This window comes from Manis pentadactyla, chromosome 5 (assembly GCF_030020395.1).
Source record: "Manis pentadactyla isolate mManPen7 chromosome 5, mManPen7.hap1, whole genome shotgun sequence".
NCBI lineage: Eukaryota > Metazoa > Chordata > Mammalia > Pholidota > Manidae > Manis > Manis pentadactyla.
In genome coordinates this window covers 148,136,344-148,155,728 of record NC_080023.1, presented here as the reverse complement: position 1 = coordinate 148,155,728, position 19,385 = coordinate 148,136,344, and the positions used below count along the sequence as shown (strand labels likewise).

The 19,385-nt window shown below is 43.4% G+C and overlaps 1 pseudogene; it reads left to right on the top strand.

Annotated features, from left to right (window-relative positions):
• LOC118930112 (adhesion G protein-coupled receptor E2-like) overlaps positions 1-19,385 on the top strand; it is a 32,211-nt pseudogene that overhangs the window by 1,706 nt on the left and 11,120 nt on the right.

The following is a 19,385-nucleotide window of genomic DNA, read 5'->3' as shown; positions in this document are numbered from 1 at the left end:
AGCCCCCACCATCTACCCCGGACTGGCACCCATGTTTGTGGTTGTCCTGGACTGTCTGACATGGTCTTCATTCTCCCTTCTGCTGCTGAAAGCCTCAGCCTGGAAGGGCCTGGCTCAGGGGTGGGTCTTGGTCCACCTCCATGGAGCTGGAGTCTCAGAGCCAGCACAGAAGGGTGAGCATCCATCCTGCCAGGGTCACTGGATTCCAAGGAGAACCCAGGCGAGCACCTGGGAAGGCAGGACAAAGGCGGTCACCATGAGCCGAGATGGTCCTGCTCGGGAAGACATTTCCCTGCACTTGGTTCCCAGAAAGGCCCCTTTGTCCAAATGCGCAGGCTGGGAGGGACCCGGGTGGCTGTGATGTCCCTGTCCCAGCCGGGAGCTGCCCGAGAAGTCAGAGCTGGCAGATGGGGAGGACTTGGGCCTCTCGTGGCCACATCTAGACAACAGCATGTCAGGAGGACCACCCCGCTCGCCCATGGGATGCCTCCATGTGAATTAGAGAAGACAAGGGCACCCACTCACTGGGAAGGAGACAGAGGGGCCTTCTAGATGCCTCTGCACCAGGAGACATGGTGACCCCCAGCCCAGAAGGCTGCTCACGGCTGCACACATCCATCACCCTCTCCTTCCCCTTGCAGACGTGGACGAATGTCAGCTGAAACCCAGGGTCTGCCGAAGCTACGGAATCTGCATCAACAGCCAGGGCAGCTACTCGTGCAAGTGCCGGCCTGACTTGGAGCTCAGTCCGGAGGACCCGAGGCTGTGCACAGGTAGAGGCCCCAGATGATGCTGTGAGGCTGCTCTGGAGCTGGGGAAGGGGCCAAGGCAGATGCGCCAGCCCCAGGAGGAGGGAGAAGATCCTCAGGGCCCCGCAACACCAAGGGTCTGCCAGGCCCTTCCCAGGGATTCATGTTCTAGGAAGGCCCCTCCACAGAGCAGGGAGGTGGGAGGTGGCAGGGCCCTTCCTGGTGAGCATCCCCAGACCTCGCCCCTTGCTCATCTGTCACGGGGAGCTAAGAGATGAGTCACTTACAGTTCCCAGAAAGGAACGTGCGCCAGAGCTTGAAAGAGAGCAGGCAAGAATCCCTGGAAAGGAAATAATACAACCCCCATGACTCAGTTTCCCCCATGGTTTCCCCACCTGTAAACCAGGGGCCCCAGTCCCTGCCATGCCCATCTAGCTGGGAGGCCACCCTAAGGTGCTTTGAGGTTGAAGCTGAAGGTCACCAGGTGGTAGTCTGTGCAATAACACGGGGTCCTTGCTGCTGGGCACTGAGGAGTGGGTGCAGTGAGTGGAGGGGAGGCTGACCCTCTGGCTTTGTCCTCAGATAAGAATGAATGTACCTCAGGGTGAAACCCATGCCACGACTGCACCCACTGTTTCAACATCGTTGGGAGCTATGAGTGCCGCTGCCGCCCTGGCTGGAAGCCAGTTCCTGGGTCCCCCCATGGCCCAAACACCATCATCTGCAAAGGTCTAGAGCTCAGATTCTGTACCCCCAGAGACCCACACTCAAAACATCTGACCACATATTCAACAGCACCCACATAAACCAAGCAGGATGAATGCTGGGGTGCCCTGGCATACCAGGCTGAGGCTAGCGGGAGAAGATCTAGGGGGTTCTGGAGAAGGACTTGGGGTACCAAGGGGGAAGCCCCTTGGGGACCCCAGGCAGCAGCTGTTACTAATTGTAGCAAAGGTATTTCAGTATTTCACAACCTGTGCGTCTGCACAGGGCTCGTGTGCTGCGTGGCAGTCTCGGCACACTTCCACAACTTTGGCGTCCATCACTCAGGGAGGTGGGGCCACCAGGTGGCATCACCTCCTGTTGGGGGGGGCACTGATAATGGGAAAAGGAGGTGGGCCCAGAGAGCAAAGAGATCTGACCCCCTTCCTTGTGTTCCCAGATGCGGACGAGTGCATCGCCAGGCAGCATAAGTGCCACAACTCCACCATCTGTGCCAACACTGTGGGCTCATACATGTGCCGCTGCCACCGAGGCTGGCAGCCCAAACCTGGATTCCAAACTAAGCAAACAGACACCACCTGTGAAGGTACCTGGCCTGGCCCCAGGCCTCACCCCCAACACACACGCAGACACCCTCCCACCTAACGAAGCTCCACTCTGTCTCTGCAGAGATGTCCTTCCCCGCCTGGACCATGCCCTCTGATATCAAGTGCGACATGCATGGCCCCAGCAGGGACTAGGAGTCAGGAGACCCCTCCATGCATCCTTCTCTGTACCCCCATTTCCCCCAAGTTCCCCACTCACCTTCATGGCACTCTGACCCCCTCCTCTCTGCTCTTCACAGAGTCTCTTACACCTCTTTGAAAGGATCCAGGATCTCAGCAGAAATTTCATTGTAGTCTCAGCCGAGGACACCATCCAGGTAAGGGTAGGAACTGGGGAAGGCAAGGAGGAAGCATCCCACTGAGGCCTGGGAAAGCTTTGGTCTAAGAGGAGACAGGCCCCAGCACAATGGCACCCTCTCTGAGGCCCGCCTCTCCCAGAGCATGTGGGAAGACTGGACATACATGTATTTTTACTCATTGCTAGACACCCACCAACACCTATGGATGACCTTTCATCTTGCTATTCCTGGACACTGGATTTGTGTCATCCTTGGCATTGATGAACAGTGTTGACCCTGCATGCTGGATTCCAGGGGCAAAGACCCAGGAACCCCAGCCAGTGCCACCTTTCTCCCCCACAGAGTCTCTAGGGTCTGCTCTCTGGGGCTGCGTGGGCAGGGTCTCCATACAGCCCCTCTGGCCCATGGCCCATGGCTCCATGTCCCTATACCCCCAGGGCCTCATACAAGGGGTGGATGAACTGTTGGCGACCCCGGGGGACTTAGAGGCCGTGCCGGACTCAGAGCAGCACTGTGTGGCCACTAACCTGCTTCTTGGGGAGAACGTCCTGAGAGGGCTGAGTGAGGCCCTGCCCAATGGGTTCAATTTGACCATCAATGCATCTGCAGGCACAGGGAAGTGCCCAGGTCTGCCCCCAGGCCCTGCTCTGCCAACATGTTCCCTCCTCATTCCTCCCCAGCCTCACTGGAGCCCAGTGACTGCCCTTGTGTCTTGAGGTTATTCTTGTAAAGAAAAGGTTAAAAAGAAATGAACAAAATGGTAAATCACATGTATTTTGATTTTAATATGAATTATCAGCATATGAAATAATTATAATAAAGGACATAAGATAAAATAGAAGAGCATTAAAAGAAAACAACTTATTAAATTTGGAAGAATGTAAATTTAATATTATTTTATATTTAAGTATGATTTGCTTTATTGAAATAAAATTCATGTAACATGACATTCACCATTCTAACCAAAGTGTAGAAATCAGTGGTATTTAGTACACTCACAGTGTAATCATTACCTTCATTTGTTTTCCTTTTTTTTAAAATTTTATTTTTAAATACACTTTTAAAAAAGTAAAACTGCTCACCTCTCTCCTGACTTCTCCACTCAAGCAACCACTGGTAATAATTTGACATGTATCCTGAAGTTTTCCATAGCTATACAGATAGATATAATTAATATATAAATATAAAATGCTCTTTTGATTCACACGCACACACAAGGGCTTGTGTACATATTTTTGGCTAGACATATCGTATTAGTTTCTAAGGCTGTTGTAACAAAGTACCTAAGTTGGATGGCTTAAAACAACAAATTCATTCTCTCACAGTTCTAGAGGCTAGAAGTCCAAAATCGAGGTGTCAATAGGACTGAATTCCTTCTTGGAGGCTCTAGGGAAGAATCCTTCTTTGCCTCTTCCAGCTTTGGGCTGTTGCCAGCAATCCTCGGCATTCCTCAGCTGCGGGAGCATGGCTCCGGGTTGTCTGTGTGTGTTCTCTCTTCTTACAAGACCGTTTAATTGGATTTAGAGCCTCCTCTACTTCAGTGTATGTCCTCATCTTAATTACATCTGCCAAAACCCTGTTCCCAAATATGGTCACATTCTGAGGTTCCAGGAGGACTTGAATATGGGGGGTACAGTATTCAACCCAGTATACACATTTTTCAGATTTTAAATTACTGCTTTCTATGAATATTCCATAAATTCCATAATATATGGAGTATTCCATAAGTTTCTAGGTTTCTGGGTGTTTATTCCTGCTATTATAAAAAATGCACCTGAGACCTTCCTGTACATGTATCTTTGTGTGTATGTGTGTATATATATATATATGTCAAAGGGTATGCACACTTTAAATTTTAGTGAGTACTACCAAATTGTCTTTATAAAGATACCAATGTATGCCTTCATCAACAGCGTATGTTGACCAACACTGGATATTATCATTGTTTTGCCAGGTAGAAAACTGAAGAATGGTATCTCACTATAAGCTGCATTTCTTTGGTTATTAGTAGAGTTGAATGTCTTTTGATCTTTTGATATGTTTTAAGGCCATTTAGATTTACTTTTCTGTGAAGTATGTGGTTCATATTCTTTGCCCATTTAAAACTTTTGCTCAAATAGTAGTACATTATCTATTAGAGATATTAATTCTGTGCTTTTTATATGCAATTATTAGTTGGATCTGTCCATTTTTTCTTTATGGCATCTTGATTTGTGTTTTGCTTAGGAAGCCTTTCTTGCTTCCAAAATTGTAAAAATCATCACATATTTTCTAATAATTCTTTTTAAAATTCTGTCTTATACATTTATATCTTTAATTCATCGAGAATTTATTTCAATGTGTACTGAAAAGTAGGGATCAAACTTTATTTTCTTCCAAATAGATGGCCACTTGCCCCAATATCATTTACTGAATCCTTTCTATACTCATTAAGATTGGCCTTTATCACAAATTAAATACATACACATATATCTTTACATATATACACACACATATATACATATACATACATATAGGATCTATTACCACATTCTTTATTCTGTTTCATTAAACTTTTCTTCCTTTATAAGAACAGATAGTTGATTCTCATTATTTGCTGTAGTTCTGTAAAGGCCCCGTGAACAGTGAATTGGTGAATACTGAGCCACTTCCCCTGGGGGAGATACAGAGTTAGGTTCCAGAGAGCCTCTGGCTATTTTCATCAACTGATCAATACATGACCTTCTCTAATGTATGTTGCTCTTCACTTGTTTTCATTACCTCAAAAGTAAACACTGCATCCACTGAGCAGTCACTCCCCATCCCCCTCCTCCAGCCCTGGCAACCACTAATCTTCCTCCCCTGTGTAACTCCTAGGACCCCATAGAATTGACCCTGGAGGTGCAGGAGCAAGGATACAGGAATGCCGCCTTGCGTCAGAATCGCGCAGAGATGCAGCTAAACTCGGATTTGTTGCATGAATCTGGTGACTCAGGTAATGGTGGAGACGGGGAGAAGGTCACTGAGGCTTTATGCTGGGACAAGATGCCCAAGGATGTGACAAATAGAGGATGAGAGCTTGAAAGACAGTGTGGAGTATAGTGTGGGGCCCTATTGGGACCCCAAGATATCAATATTGGCCTTGTCTGGTTGATCCTTCTGTGGTGGGCCTGGCCTCCATTCCAGGAATGGGCAAGTTGGTGGCTGGCGCTCCGCTGTCCTAGAGCAGGAGAAGCAGGCAGTTCTGAGTGAGACACACAAGGGTTTGCTGCTGGGGATCTCCCCCATCCTGCTCACAGATGTTATCTCTGCTTTTATGAGCAAAACTGACACCCAGAACCTCAGCTCCCCAGTCACCTTCATCTTCAAGCATGTGAGTCTTCGTGGGATGGAGCCGTGAGTGTGGAAGGATCCTGAGCCCTGGGCACAGCCTTCCTGACTTATTCTGTCTTGGTGTTCAGGGGGGGCTCCCCCAGAATGCATCATTTCCCCAGGACAACCCTTCCCATGCCAGCTCTGGGTCAGCATTTTTGAACACCATAACCACCAGCTCCCACCTGCACCTGCTCCTACAGGCACTGACCGCTGGGCCAAGGCAAAAGGTGTTCTGTGTGTTCTGGGAGCATGGTGAGGATGAATGTGGTCACTGGGCCATGACAGGCTGCAGGACGGTGGGCACCAGGGACACCAGCACCACCTGCCAGTGCGCCCACCTCAGCAGCTTTGCCGTCATCCTCATGGCCCACTACGATGTGCAGGTGAGAGCCCTGAGGGGCTGCATTCAGTGCATACTTCTCTGTAACAAGTTCCTACACGTGCAGCAGCTTTTAAAAAGCACAACTCATTATCTCCCATTTTCTGCAGGTCAGCAGTCTGGCATGGCATAGCTGGATGTCTGCTCAGGGTCTTACGAGGCTGAAATCATTTTGTCAGACAGGGTGACCATCTTGCCTGAGGCTTGGGGTCCACTAAGCTCCCTGGTTGTTGGCAGAATTCAGTTCCTTGCAGTTGTAGGACTACATCCCACTTTCTGCTGCCTGTCAGCAGGGGACCATGCTCAGCTCCTAGGGGGTACCTGTATTCCTTGTCACATGGCCCCCTCACAGGCCCCCTCACAAGGTGTCAGTGTTCCTATCTGGAGGCCAGCAGCAGAAACTCCATCACATCAAAACTTTCTCAAGCTTTGAATCTTTTTCTCCAGAAGAGCCCAGCTCTTTTAAGGGCTTGCCTGATTAGGTCAGACCCACCCAGGGTAAACTTGCACTCATAAAGTCAGTTGAGGTAGGGCCTCATTCCATCTGCAAAATCCCTTTACAGCAGCACCCAAACCTGGGAGATGGTGTGTGTACACCTTCAATCATGGCCACATTACAATTCTGCTCACCACAGTGCTCTGCAGGACAGGGGTGCTCAGGGACTGTAGATGGGAAGATGCGGTGATGGCAGAGGTCATAGAGGGCCAGTGACCCATTGAGTATGGGTGGGTCAGGAGCCATGTTTGCCTCCTCCCCTGACCAGGTGAACTGGTTGCTTCCTCTGGAGGATATACACCAAAGGCCCACTTTGGTGACCTCTAAAGGACAACTAGCCCTTGTGCATTTCAGGGCTTGGTCCGGAGCAAGGACTCTGCTACTCCTCAATTCTTGCAGGATCTGAACTGATCGGCTCAGAATCCTGTAAAATGCTGATATTCTCCATCTGGAGAAGCCTGCGTCACATTTTCCTGGCTCCTCCAGTCCTGGTTTTCCTGTACCTAAAAGTACAGATGAAATGGTGGAAGGGTAATTACCCCAGAGCAGGACAGTGTGACCGCGAGCTCTTTGCTGGGTCACAGGAGGAGGATCCCATGCTGACTGTGATCACCCACCTGGGGCTGAGCCTCTCTCTGCTGTGCCTCCTCCTGGAGGCCCTCACCTCCCTGCTGTGCAAAGCCATCCAGAACACCAGCACCTCCCTGCACCTGCATCTCTCCCTCTGCCTCTTCCTGGCCCACCTGCTCTTCCTCACAGCCACTGACCAGACTGAGACCAAGGTACTGCCTCTGTCTCCATGCTGCATTGGGTGCCTTAATACAGTGGGTCCTGGTGGAGTTCGGTGGAGTGAGTAGCCACTTTCACACTGAGCACACAACCTGCAGACCCACCCGCTCTGACAACTCCTTCATGCATATCAGAGTTCTCCCGATGGTAAGGTATAGGAGAAGCCCAGGGCACATACTCCACTCTGCCATCCCTCCTGGTGAACCCTTACTCCTCCCCCAGGTGCTGTGCGCCATCATCGCGGGGGCCTTACACTATCTCTAGCTGGCCTCCTTCACCTGGATGCTGCTGGCGGGTCTGCACCTCTTCCTCAGTGCACGCAACCTGATGGTGGTCAACTACTCCAGTATGAGCAGCTTCATGAAGTGGCCTGTGTTCCCTGTGGGCTATGGGGTCCCAGCTGTGATCATGGCCATTTCTGCAGCATCCAGGCTGCACCTTTATGGAACACCCACCCAGTAAATGCAAATCCCCACTGTCTTTATCTTCTCCAGCTTGATCATGACACCACTTGAACCAAAGTATTTTTTTTATTATGCTATAGCATAATATGGAGAGAGACAGTAAGTAATACCCACTAGGACATATTTCTGTTGGGAAATTATAGTAGTATTTATACAGAATGTCTTTAAAGCTCTGTCCTTGAAATAGCAGAGATGAAATCAAACTAAGTGCTTAGGACTTTAATTTTTGGAATCTAACCTACTTCTTTCCCTAAATCCTGTAGGATGTTTTAGTTTTGCATTTGGAAAAGTGGAGCTGATTTAAATCATCAAAATAATATATTGTACCATAGTTAAGATTTACAAAGGTGCTTACTTCGTGCTGTGCACTTTTCTAAACACTTTTATATATGTTAATACAATGCATCCTTACACCGATACTATGATTTAGATACCATCATTTGTTCCATCTTACAGATGAGTTAACTGAGGCACAAAGAGTTTAAGTAAATGCCCAAAGGTGCACCCCTAATAAGTGCCTGAGCTGGGACTCAAATCCAGGGAGACATGTTCCAAAGCTTGCTCTCTTCTATTTGCACCTTTTAATATAGGTTGAATTGTATTTAAATTTTATTGAAATATATTTCACATACCATAAAATTCACCTTTGAAAGTAGACAGATCAACATTTTTTAGAATAACCGGAATTACATAGCCATCAGCACAATCTGATTTTAGAAGGTTTTCAATTCCAAAAAGAAACCTTGTACACAGTAACATTCACTCCCCATTCCTGCTACGTATGCCTCCGTCCCAACTCCCGATGTCCACTCAGCAACTTCCTGTCTCTAATTATCTGTCTCTTCTGGATATTTGACATAAATGAAGTTTTATATGTGGCCTTCTGTGATTGGATTCTTTCACTTAGCATGATGTTTTCAAGGTTCGTTCATGGTGTAGCAGGTGTCATGACTTCATTTTTTGTTGGTGTTATTGTTACTAGTGGTGGTAGTGTTTTGTAAATAACATTCCATTATATGGATATACCATATTTTGTTTATCTATCATTTGATAGACAATTAGATTGTTTCCAAGACTTTTTGCTATTATGGATGATCCTGCTATAAACACATATGTATAAGTTTTTGCATGGACATGTTTTCATTTGTTTTGGTTATATATCTACAAGGAGAATTGCTGAGTCATATGGCAAATCTCTGTTTAGCATTTTGATAAACTGCCACCTGTTTTCCAAAGTGTCTGTTCCATTTTATATTTCAACCAGCAAGGTATGAGGGTTCCAATTTCTCTACATCTAACATTTGTCAATGTTTTTTTTGTTACAGCCATCCTAGTGAGTGTGAAGTGATATTTCATTGTAATTTAGATTTGCATTTCCATAATGACTAGTAATGCTGAGCATCTTTTCATGTGCTTATTGACTATTTGCATATCTTCTTCAGAGAAATGCCCATTCAAATCTCTTTATTTTATTTTTTTTGGAGAAATGCCTGTTCAGATCTTTTGCCCATTTTAAAATTGGGTTATTTGTCTTTTTATTGTTGAATTGTAGGTGTTCCTAATATATTCTAGGTACTAGTGTTTTATCAATATATGATTTACAAATATTTTCTACCAATCTGTGTCTTTTGATTTTCTTGGTAATATCCTTTAAAGCAGACAAGTTTTTAATTGTGATGAAGTCCACTTTATCTATTTTTTCTTCTGTTACTAGTGCTTAGGATATCATATTTAAGAAACTACTGCTTAGCCCAAGGACACAAAATCTTATTCTACTTTTTTTCTTCTGAAAGTTTTATAGGTCTAGTTATTACAATTATGTCTCTGATAGCTGTTGAGTTCATTTTTGTGTATGGTGTGAGGTAAGGGGTTTAACTTCATTCTTTTGTATTTGGATACCCAGTTTTCCCAGCACGATTTGTTGAAAACAGTTTTCTCTTCCATTGAATTGTCTTAGCATTCTTGTAGAAAATCAGTTGACCATAGATGTATGAGTTTATTTCTGGACTCTCAGTTCTATTCCATTAATATGTCTGTCCTTATGCCAGTAACACATTATTTTGATTACTGTATTGTAGTCAGTTTGGAAATGGTGAAGTATGAACCCTCCAATTTGGTTCTTAATTTTCAAGATTGTTTGATGATTTTAAGAACAGCTTGTTTATTTCTGCACCAAAAAACAAACAAACAAAAGAATGCAAAACAAAACAAAAACTTGAAGTAGAATTTTGATAGGAATTACATTAACTCTGTGGATCTGAGGAGTACTGCCAACTTAACAATGATCCATTAATGTTTATCTTTCAATTTATTTAGGTCTTTGATTTTTTCAACAGTGTTTCATAATTTTCAGTGTGCAAGTTCTTGCACTCCTTCTGTTAAATTTATTCTTTCATATTTTATTGTTTTTGCTGGTATTGTATAAGACCATGTTTACTTCCTTCATAATTGTATCTTCAGAGCCAGCCTCAGAGCCTGTCACAGAATAGACACTCAATATTTGTTGATGAATGAATGGATGAATGAATTTATGTAATTGTTCCATATTCCTTAGGAGCAATGCTTTTTTTCCCCCCTCACTTTTACTCAGCTGCTGGCTCTGCTCAGACAAGACATTTATATGGAGCTTCCTTGGACCAGTTTGTGCCATCTTCTCTGTGAGTGATGACATCAGGGCATCCTGAATGCTTCGCTGAGGGTCATTAGAAGAGCAAATGACAGAAGCAGCAATATCCTTGGGTTGTCACAGGTTCTGTTTGGTTTTCTAAGACTGCTCCTAAAACTAAAAACTCTTAACACTGTTATGAAATATGAAAAGCACTTAAGTGTGGAATTGATGTTGGACAGGCTAGGAAACAGAAACCAGACTGAAATTTTAATCAGTAAACCTTCTGTGGTTTCCTGAAGGTCAATTTAGCTTTCTTTCTGATGGCCCTCTGGATTTTGAAAAGAAAACTCTCTACCCTCACCAGTGACGTGTCCACCATCCAGAACATGCGGTAAAATGGGGAAGAGGGTGATGATGGGTGGTCTCCAAAACAAAGCCAGGTGCTGCAGCAGCCTGCAATGTCCCCTCAGGTTGTCTGGTAGAACCGAGTGCACAGATGCAGCTCCCCTTCCCTGGCAGCCAGCTCAGGTTCAGTGGCGTGCTGCTGACATTTGGGCCAAAATGCCTGTCCATCTCTACTCCCACCTTCTCACTCCTGTGGCAAGAGGAAGAGTTGACATTGGTTAATAAACATTCTGTGGACTTTTGTCAGCAGTGCTATGACAAAACTGCAAAGAGCATTTTATGTTCCCATGAAGCACTCAGAGAAATCTGTCACAGCTCCTACAACCCAGCCTGCACTTTCTAGCCCACCCGTATTTCACCTTCCCACTCCTCTTCCATTTTTTCTCTCTAGAAAAAATCCTAGTCAACATCAAATCTTTTATTTTATTTTTTAAATTGAAGTATCACCGATACACAATCTTATATTGGTTTCAAGTGTACAACACCATGTTCAACAGTTACCCATATTATTTCTTAAATGCTCACCTCCTCTAGTGCAGTTACTATCTGTCAACATGGGAAGATGTTACGGAATTACTGACTATATTCTCCACACTGTACGACTAGAAGGCCTGAGGGGTCCTTGTGCAAATTTAATGCTCTTTTGTGTTCCTGTCATTATCCTTTCCAAATAAGAATACAAATCTTACCTTTGTTATTTTTAATGTCCAGAACCTGGCACAGAGCCTGGTGTACACTACCCCCTCATAACACTGATTAAATGAAATTAGGCATCTCTGCAGAGCATCATTAAAATTTTGAAACTTACATTATGAAGTATCACTCTCCTCCTCATTCAAAATCAAAGTGCTGTCCTGAACCCGAGTCCCATTTCTATTGTGGACAATATTCTAGTGTCAGTAAAGATTAAAGCTGATTACAATTCAGTCCAAGAACTCATCACCACCAGGAGAGGCAGGATCATCCTTGGAGTGGAGATGAGAATAGCCTTGACTGTGCTGCTCTGGGGGCATCACGAACCTTGTTTCTCCTCCTACCCAGGATGCTGACATTTAAAGCCACAGCTCAGCTCTTCATCTTGGGATGCACATGGTGTCTGGGCCTCCGGCAGGTGGGTGCAGCTGCCCACGTCATGGCCTACCTCTTCACCATCACCAACAGCCTGCAGGGCGCCTTCGTCTTCCTGGCGTACTGTCTTCTCCACCAGCAGGTACCACTGTCCAACTCCCACTCAAGGCTCTTCCCATCCTCACCCCTCTCAGTGAGCTGATCCAGAACATATCAAAAGCTTCAGGAAAACCAAAGCTGAGTCTGAGATGTACATGCTCTCCAGCAGGGCCGTATCTGATGCCTCCAAACCCAGCATGGTAAGATCATGCATGGCTCCCAGAGCACTTCAGTAACTGATCTGCTAAGCAGCTCGTGCCATCACACTGGACAGCCTGGGTATGCAGCAGATGGTGCCCTAGGCTGGCTCTCACTTGGTTCATACCTTGACTCATTAACAGCCGTGGTCTCCGTTTCAAATTTGTTTGAAAAATATACTTTGCTCCTCTTTAGCCAACTGTGTTCATCCTGACTCTCACATATCAACATTCTCATTGGACCTGTTATGTGCCAGGCATGGTCAACTAAGCAAGACTCAGTGATCTGAGGCAGTGATGCACGTCCTACTTGGAGCCACATCGTCCATCCCTTCTCTACACATCCACCTCTGTCTCAGAGTCACTGAGCACCCCTCAGAAAGGCAGACATGGAGGAAAATGATGTACATACTTATGAATTACACAGAAATAAGGGTTAGGTGGCATTTTAGACCTTCTTAACAAGACTACCTGGTATTTTCAGCACCCTCTACCCACTGCAAACCCAGGAAGGAGGCAGTAATGGCACAGGATAACTCACGGCAATGACTGCCAAGAGTCTGCACTGGTTTAGACTTTAAAAAGTTCTTTACCTGTGTTTTCTCACCTCTCCCATTACATCACTGGAGTTTTCCTTTCCATTTAAAGTGGCCTCTTAGCTGCCAGGAAGTCCTGCATTTACCTCATTACCTCGTTCAGCAGACCTCCGTAAGCACTAGTTGCGCCACTCACTGAAGCTTCTATCTCCTTCCCCGTTCTCAGCAGGGGTTCTCACCACCTATTTCACAGAGAAAACCAAAGCACCATGGTGATACTTTGTGAACTCCCAGCCATCCACGTTGTGACCAAACGTCAGCATGCGTCCTCGCTGCACGCCTGCACCACTGACACACATTCCTGTCTCCTCTCTGGGGGCAGGGCTTCCGTCTGCACTTTGGGTCCCATAATTCATGCCATATTAATTATCCTTAAATTATTGTTCACACACTCTTTGTCTGTCTCTTTCCCTCCCTCATTCCTTCCATCCTCACCATCTCAGCAGTATTTTTCCCATAATCATGGAACTATCTTTGGTTCTCTTCTACCTTAAAAACATGTACTATTGACCCCCTTCCAGTGACCAGCCAAGAGCTGACTTTTCTCTCTGTCTCCATTTCCTTGCCTTGAACTCACCCCGTCACCCCAGGCACACACGGCTTCTCTAAATGCCCCTTCCACCCAAAACAGATCTCTCAGACCTACAGATCTGTGTGTCCCTAAGAGTCCTCCCAGAAGCCTCATCACTCCCTTCTCAGGAAGCACGATCCTTATCCCTTCTAGAGTCTACTTTTATCCCCCGCCATGGGTTTCCTGCATTCTCTCTCGCTTTTCCCTTTGCCTTCTTTATAGCTCTAACCAATGGACCAGTTATAGAACAACTTCAATTCTCTTTAAGTTCTTTTCTCCTAGATAGTAGCATCCATTCCTTAGATTCAGTCACCATCTAAATGCAAATGATGGCCACATATGTTCCTCTAGCTCTGTCCTCTCCTCTAAGAGCTGGGGGAGTCTCTTCAGGTACTTATCCATCATCTTTGGTATTTCAAAGACACCTTCAACTCAGTCCTCCAGTGTAAGATGTGTAAAATCTTTACCCTAATCCAATTCTTTCCAATAGCATCTTTCTCTGTCTGAATGGCTCTATGTCTATCCTGTGGCACACTTTTGGAACCTGAAAGACTCTCAACCACTAGCTTATTTCCCACCCCAGCCTATCCATGATACAGTCCTATTGTTAAGAGCAGTAGGTATAGCAAGCTCCATCTCCATCCCTTCTTCTTTAGCCAAGCCACCATCCTCACTTGCCTGGACAACTGCAATATCTTAAGATTTTAAGTAGAAAAATTGCCCCTTTCTACTCTTGTCACCTCCCAATGCACCCTTTACACAGAAGCCAGAGGGGTGTTTTCAAGGCACATTTAAAATCATGTCATTCTTTTGTTAAGCCCATTACAATGTGGGGTCAAATCAAAATCCATAAATCAGTGAGAATTTGCTTTGGTTTTCTCCTGCTTACCTCCAGCTTTACCTACCACATACTCACTGTTACTCCAGCCACATCAGATTTCTTTCCATTTTAATTTTCACTGTGCGTCTTTGGAACAAAAACTTTGCATGTATTCCCTTTCCTTGAAACATTCTTTTGTCCTGACTCAGAACTATACAGTCCTTCAGATGTCAGCTCATACATCAGCTCCTCCAGGAAGCCTTCTCGTATTGGGTCAGACGCTCTGGTTCTTCACTCTGAGAGCTCCCGTATCTTTCCCGCAGAGCACTCATCGGAGTAATTTTACTCTTGGTTTTCACTATTTGATTAATGTCTGTCTTTTCTCTAGATTGCAGCTCCAGCAGGCAGCACACTGTTTTTCTCCCCTATTGTATCCCCAACACATCACACAGTGCCAGGCACATGGAAATACTCAATACATAAATACTGCTTCATTGATTAAATTAATGAAGGAACAAACTTCAGAGCCGGAAAGGGCAGGAACTGTCATGCTCACCAGTCTGTCTCCAGTGTCTAACACTCACTAAGAGCTCAAATGATTGGAGGAATGAATGAACTGCCTGACTATGCTGGGTGTAAAATATTAGAATAAGCTATGATTAGTTTATGATGCCTCTTTCTTTTGGGAATTTCAAGATAATTCTCTGCCCCAGGTATTGCTTTATTATTAAGCATCATATCTACATATTAACACCCAGGTATTTCCTTACGATCAGGAGCCTGTGTATGTCTCCCTCCCTCCCCTCCCTCCCTCCCTCCCTTCCTTCTCAGCTTCTGTTATTATGTCTCCTTCCCCATCTTGATTCACCTGCCTCCTTCTTTCCCTTACCAAGACCCTAGTTATTACATTGGCTCACTTAGGTAATGTAGGATAATTTTCCCATCTCAAAATCCTTCACTTAATTATATTTGCAAAATCCATTTTTTCCTTGTAAGTAATATATTCAGTTTCCAGAGATTAGGATGTGGACATTGTTGGGGGATCATTATTCTGTCTACCACACCTATTGTACAGCCATGAAAATCTGCCTCATATTAAACATATTTGCATCACACATATTCACCATCCCACTCCCCCTGCAGAGATTATACACACAGTGAGGAAGAGAAACATGTACTTTCTGTGAGAGAAATAGAATAATGGCATCAGAGAGCCAATGCAGTCTTCTAAAATTCATTAATTCAAGTAGTGTGATCAACTATTTCTACTAACTATGGGCAAAGGGTCAGGCAAATCCATCACTTTACGTCAGTTTATTTTCTACTGTCTCCAAAATGTTTGGTGTCTCGGGTGCTTAAAGATGCAGAAGTGTCTCTCTTTGTGGCATGTCTTCCATGGCTTTTGCGCTCTTGTTCTAGAAAAACAAAATATTTTCTCTTCTGTTCAGTTCTGAATAATTTCCAGAAGAGCAATATTTATAAACTTCTTGAATGGAGATAAGCATGTGAAGTTACCCATCTCAAACACCAGAAATTACACTGAGTTTCTTATGGACCTTGGAATAAATAACTCATATTGGGGATGGAAAGGATAGGGGAAAAAAGAATTCAGTACTCCTTCCTTTCCATCCTAGGTGATTAACAATAGATCACATTGCTGACCTTTCCTTAATTTCCCACCTGCCCTCTTTTATGGCTCCATGCCTAAAGCAACATTTCACAAACCCTGAAGCAGAGGGATCAGGATACAATTTTGAAACAGATCATTTTTTTGTACATTTAATTGCTCTTATTTTCTGTAATTTAGGGATTAGAAAATGTAGGAAAATGAGTTTTGTTTTCATTTTACATATGCATGTTAATATGGCTCTATATCCCCGCTCCTTTTACTTTTTTATTTTTATTTTGTATTGAAGTATAGTTGATATACAATCATATTGGTTCCAAGCATACAACACAGTGGTTCAACCGTTACACACATGATTAAATCCTCACCACAACTACTGCAGTTACTGTCTGTCAGCACAGGAAGATGTCACGGAATCCTGGGCTGTGTTCCCCCTGCTGTGCTACCACCCTGTGCCCAACTCATATTATGACGGAGAACCTTTATGTCTTTTTATCACTCTCACATTTCCCACAGCCACGGTCACCCCAACCCCTCCCCCATGCTAACCACCTGCCACTTCTCCTTGTCTATGAGTCTACTGTTATTTCGTTCATTCTGTTTTGGTTTGTTTTTAGATTCTACAAATAAGTGAAATCATATGATTTTTCTTTTTCTTTGCCTGCCTTGTTTCACTTAGCATAATACACTCTGGGTCCATCCATGTTGTAAATGGCAGGATTTCTTTTTTGTGGCTGAATAAGATTCCACTGTGTTATGTGTACCCACATCTTCTGTATCCACTTATCTACTGATGGACACTTTGGTTGCTTCCATATCTTGGCTATTATAAAGAGTAAGGCATTCATTGCTTTGCGTGCAGTACATCTTTGGGTGCATACATATGTCTTTTCAAATCAGGAATTTTGTTTTCTTTGGGTAAATTTCTAGAAATGAAATCACTGGATCATAGTCATATGGTATTTCTAGTCTTAGTTTTTTGAGGAAACTCCATACTGCTTCCCACAGTGTCTGCCCCAATTTATATTCCCACCAACAGAGTCGGAGGGTTCCCTTTTCTCTCTACATCCTCAAATAACTTGTTAGTTCTGTCTTTTGGGTGGTGGCCATTGTAACTGGTGTGAAGTGATATCTCGTTGTGGTTTTGATTTGCATTTCCTTGATGATTAGCAGTGTGGAGCATCTTTTCTTGTGCCTTTTGGCCATCTGTATTTCTTCCTTGAAGAAATGTCTATTCAGGTCCCCCACCCGTTTTTTAATTGGGTTATTTTCTTTTGGGGTGTTGAGTCATGTGAGTTCCTTATATATGTTTTATATTAACCCCTTATCAGATAAATCATTTACAAATACATTCTTCCATACTCTAGGTTGCCTTTTGTTCGTTGATGTTGTCCTGCTGTACAGAGATTTTCAGTTTCATATAGTGCTGCTTGCTCATTTTTTACTTTGTTTCCCTTGCCCGAGGAGATGTGTCCAGAAACAAATTGCTTTTATTTATATTCAAGAGATTTTTGCCTGTGTTTTCTTCTAAGAGTTTTATGGTTTCATAACATCTTCATATATGGTTTCACATGATTCCGTCTTACGTTAAGGTCTTTAATCCATTTTGACTTTACTTTTGTGTATGGAGTTAGACAGTAATACATTCTCTTGCATGTAGCTCGCCACTTTTCCCAGCACCAGTTATTGAAGAAACTATCTTACCCATTGTATATTCATGGCTCCTTTATCACATATGAATTGACCATAGGTGTGTGGGTTTGTCCCTGGGCTCTCGGTTCTGTTCCATTGATCTATGGGTCTTTTCTTGTGCCAGTACCATCCTGTTTTGATTACCATGACTTTGTAGTAGAGCTTGAAGTCAGGGAGCTTAACACCCCCAGCTTTGTTCTGCTTTCTCAGGACTGCTTTGGCTATTTGGGATCTTTTGTGGTTCCATATGAATTCCAGGATTATTTGTTCTAGTTCATTGAAAAAAGTTCAATCCCTATTTTGATAGGGATTGCATTGAATATGTAAATTGCTGTGGGCAGGATGGCCATTCTGACAATATTAATTCTTCTTATGCATGAGCATGGGATAGATTTCTATTTATTGGTGCCTAATTTCCCTCATGAGTCTCTTATAGTTTTCAGAGTACAGGTCTTTTACCTCTTTAGTTAAGTTTATTCCTAGGTATTTTATTCTTTTTGATGCAATTGTAAATGAAATTGTCTTCCTGATTTCTCTTTCTGCTAGTCTGTTGTTAGTATATAGGAATGTAACAGATTTCTGTGTATTAATTTTGTATCCTGTGATATTGCTGAATCCAGTTATTAGTTCTAATATTTTTTGTAGAGTCTTTAGGGTTTTCTATATATAACATTATGTCACCTGCAAATAGTGATAGTTTAACTTCTTTCTTACCAATCTGGATGCTTTTTATCTCTTTATCTTGTCTGATAGCTGTGGCTAGGATCTCTAGTACTCTGTTGATTAAAAGTAGTGAGAGTGGGCATCCTTATCTTATTCCTCACCTTAGAGGAAAAGCTTTCAGCTTTTTGCTATTAGTATGATGTTGGCTATGGCTTTGTCATATATGGCTTTTACTGTGTTGAGGTATGTACCCTCTGTACCCATTTAGTGGATAATTTTTATTATGAATGAATGTTCAGTTTTGTCAAATGCTTTTTCAGCATCTATTTAGATGATCATGTGGTTTTTATCCTTCTTTTTGTTTATGTGTTATATAACATTGATTGATTTTATGAATATTGTACCATCCTTGCATCCCTGCAATAAATCCCACTTGGTCATGATGGATGATGGATGATGCTTTGGATTTATTTTTTATTTCAGTTTACTAATCTTTTGCTGAGGATTTTTGTGTCTATGTTCATGAGGGATATTCATCTAAAATTTTATTTCTTGTAGTGTCTTTGGCTTTTTGGTAGACATTGGCCTCACAAAATGAGTTTGGAAACATTCCTTCCTCTTCTTCTTTTTGGAAGAATACTTTAATAAGAAGGATGGGTATTAGCTCTTCTTTAAATGCTTGGTACAATTCAGCTGTGAAGCCACCTGGTCCTGGAATATTGTTTGTTAGGAGTTTTTTGAGTACCAATTCAATTTCATTACTGGTAATTGTCCTGTTCAGATTTTGTTTCTTCCAGGGTCAATCTTGGAAGGTTGTACTTTTCTAGGAATTTGTCCATTTTTTCTGGGATGCCCAATTTACTCGCATATAATTTTTCATAGAATTTTCTAATAATGCATTGTAGTTCTGTGGTGTCAGTTTTGACTATTCCTTTTTAGTTTCTGATTTTGTTTGTGTATTCTCTCTTTTTTTTCTTGATAAGTCTGGCTAGGGGGTTATCTATTTTGTTTATCTTCTGAAAGAACCAGCTTGTGGTATCATTGTTTTTTCTATTGTTTTATTCTCTATTTTATTTATTCCTGCTCTGATCTTTATTATGTTCCTCTTTCTATTAACTTTTGGTTTCACTTGTTCTTTTTTTCTAGTTTAATTGTGAGTTTAGACTGTTTATTTGGGATTG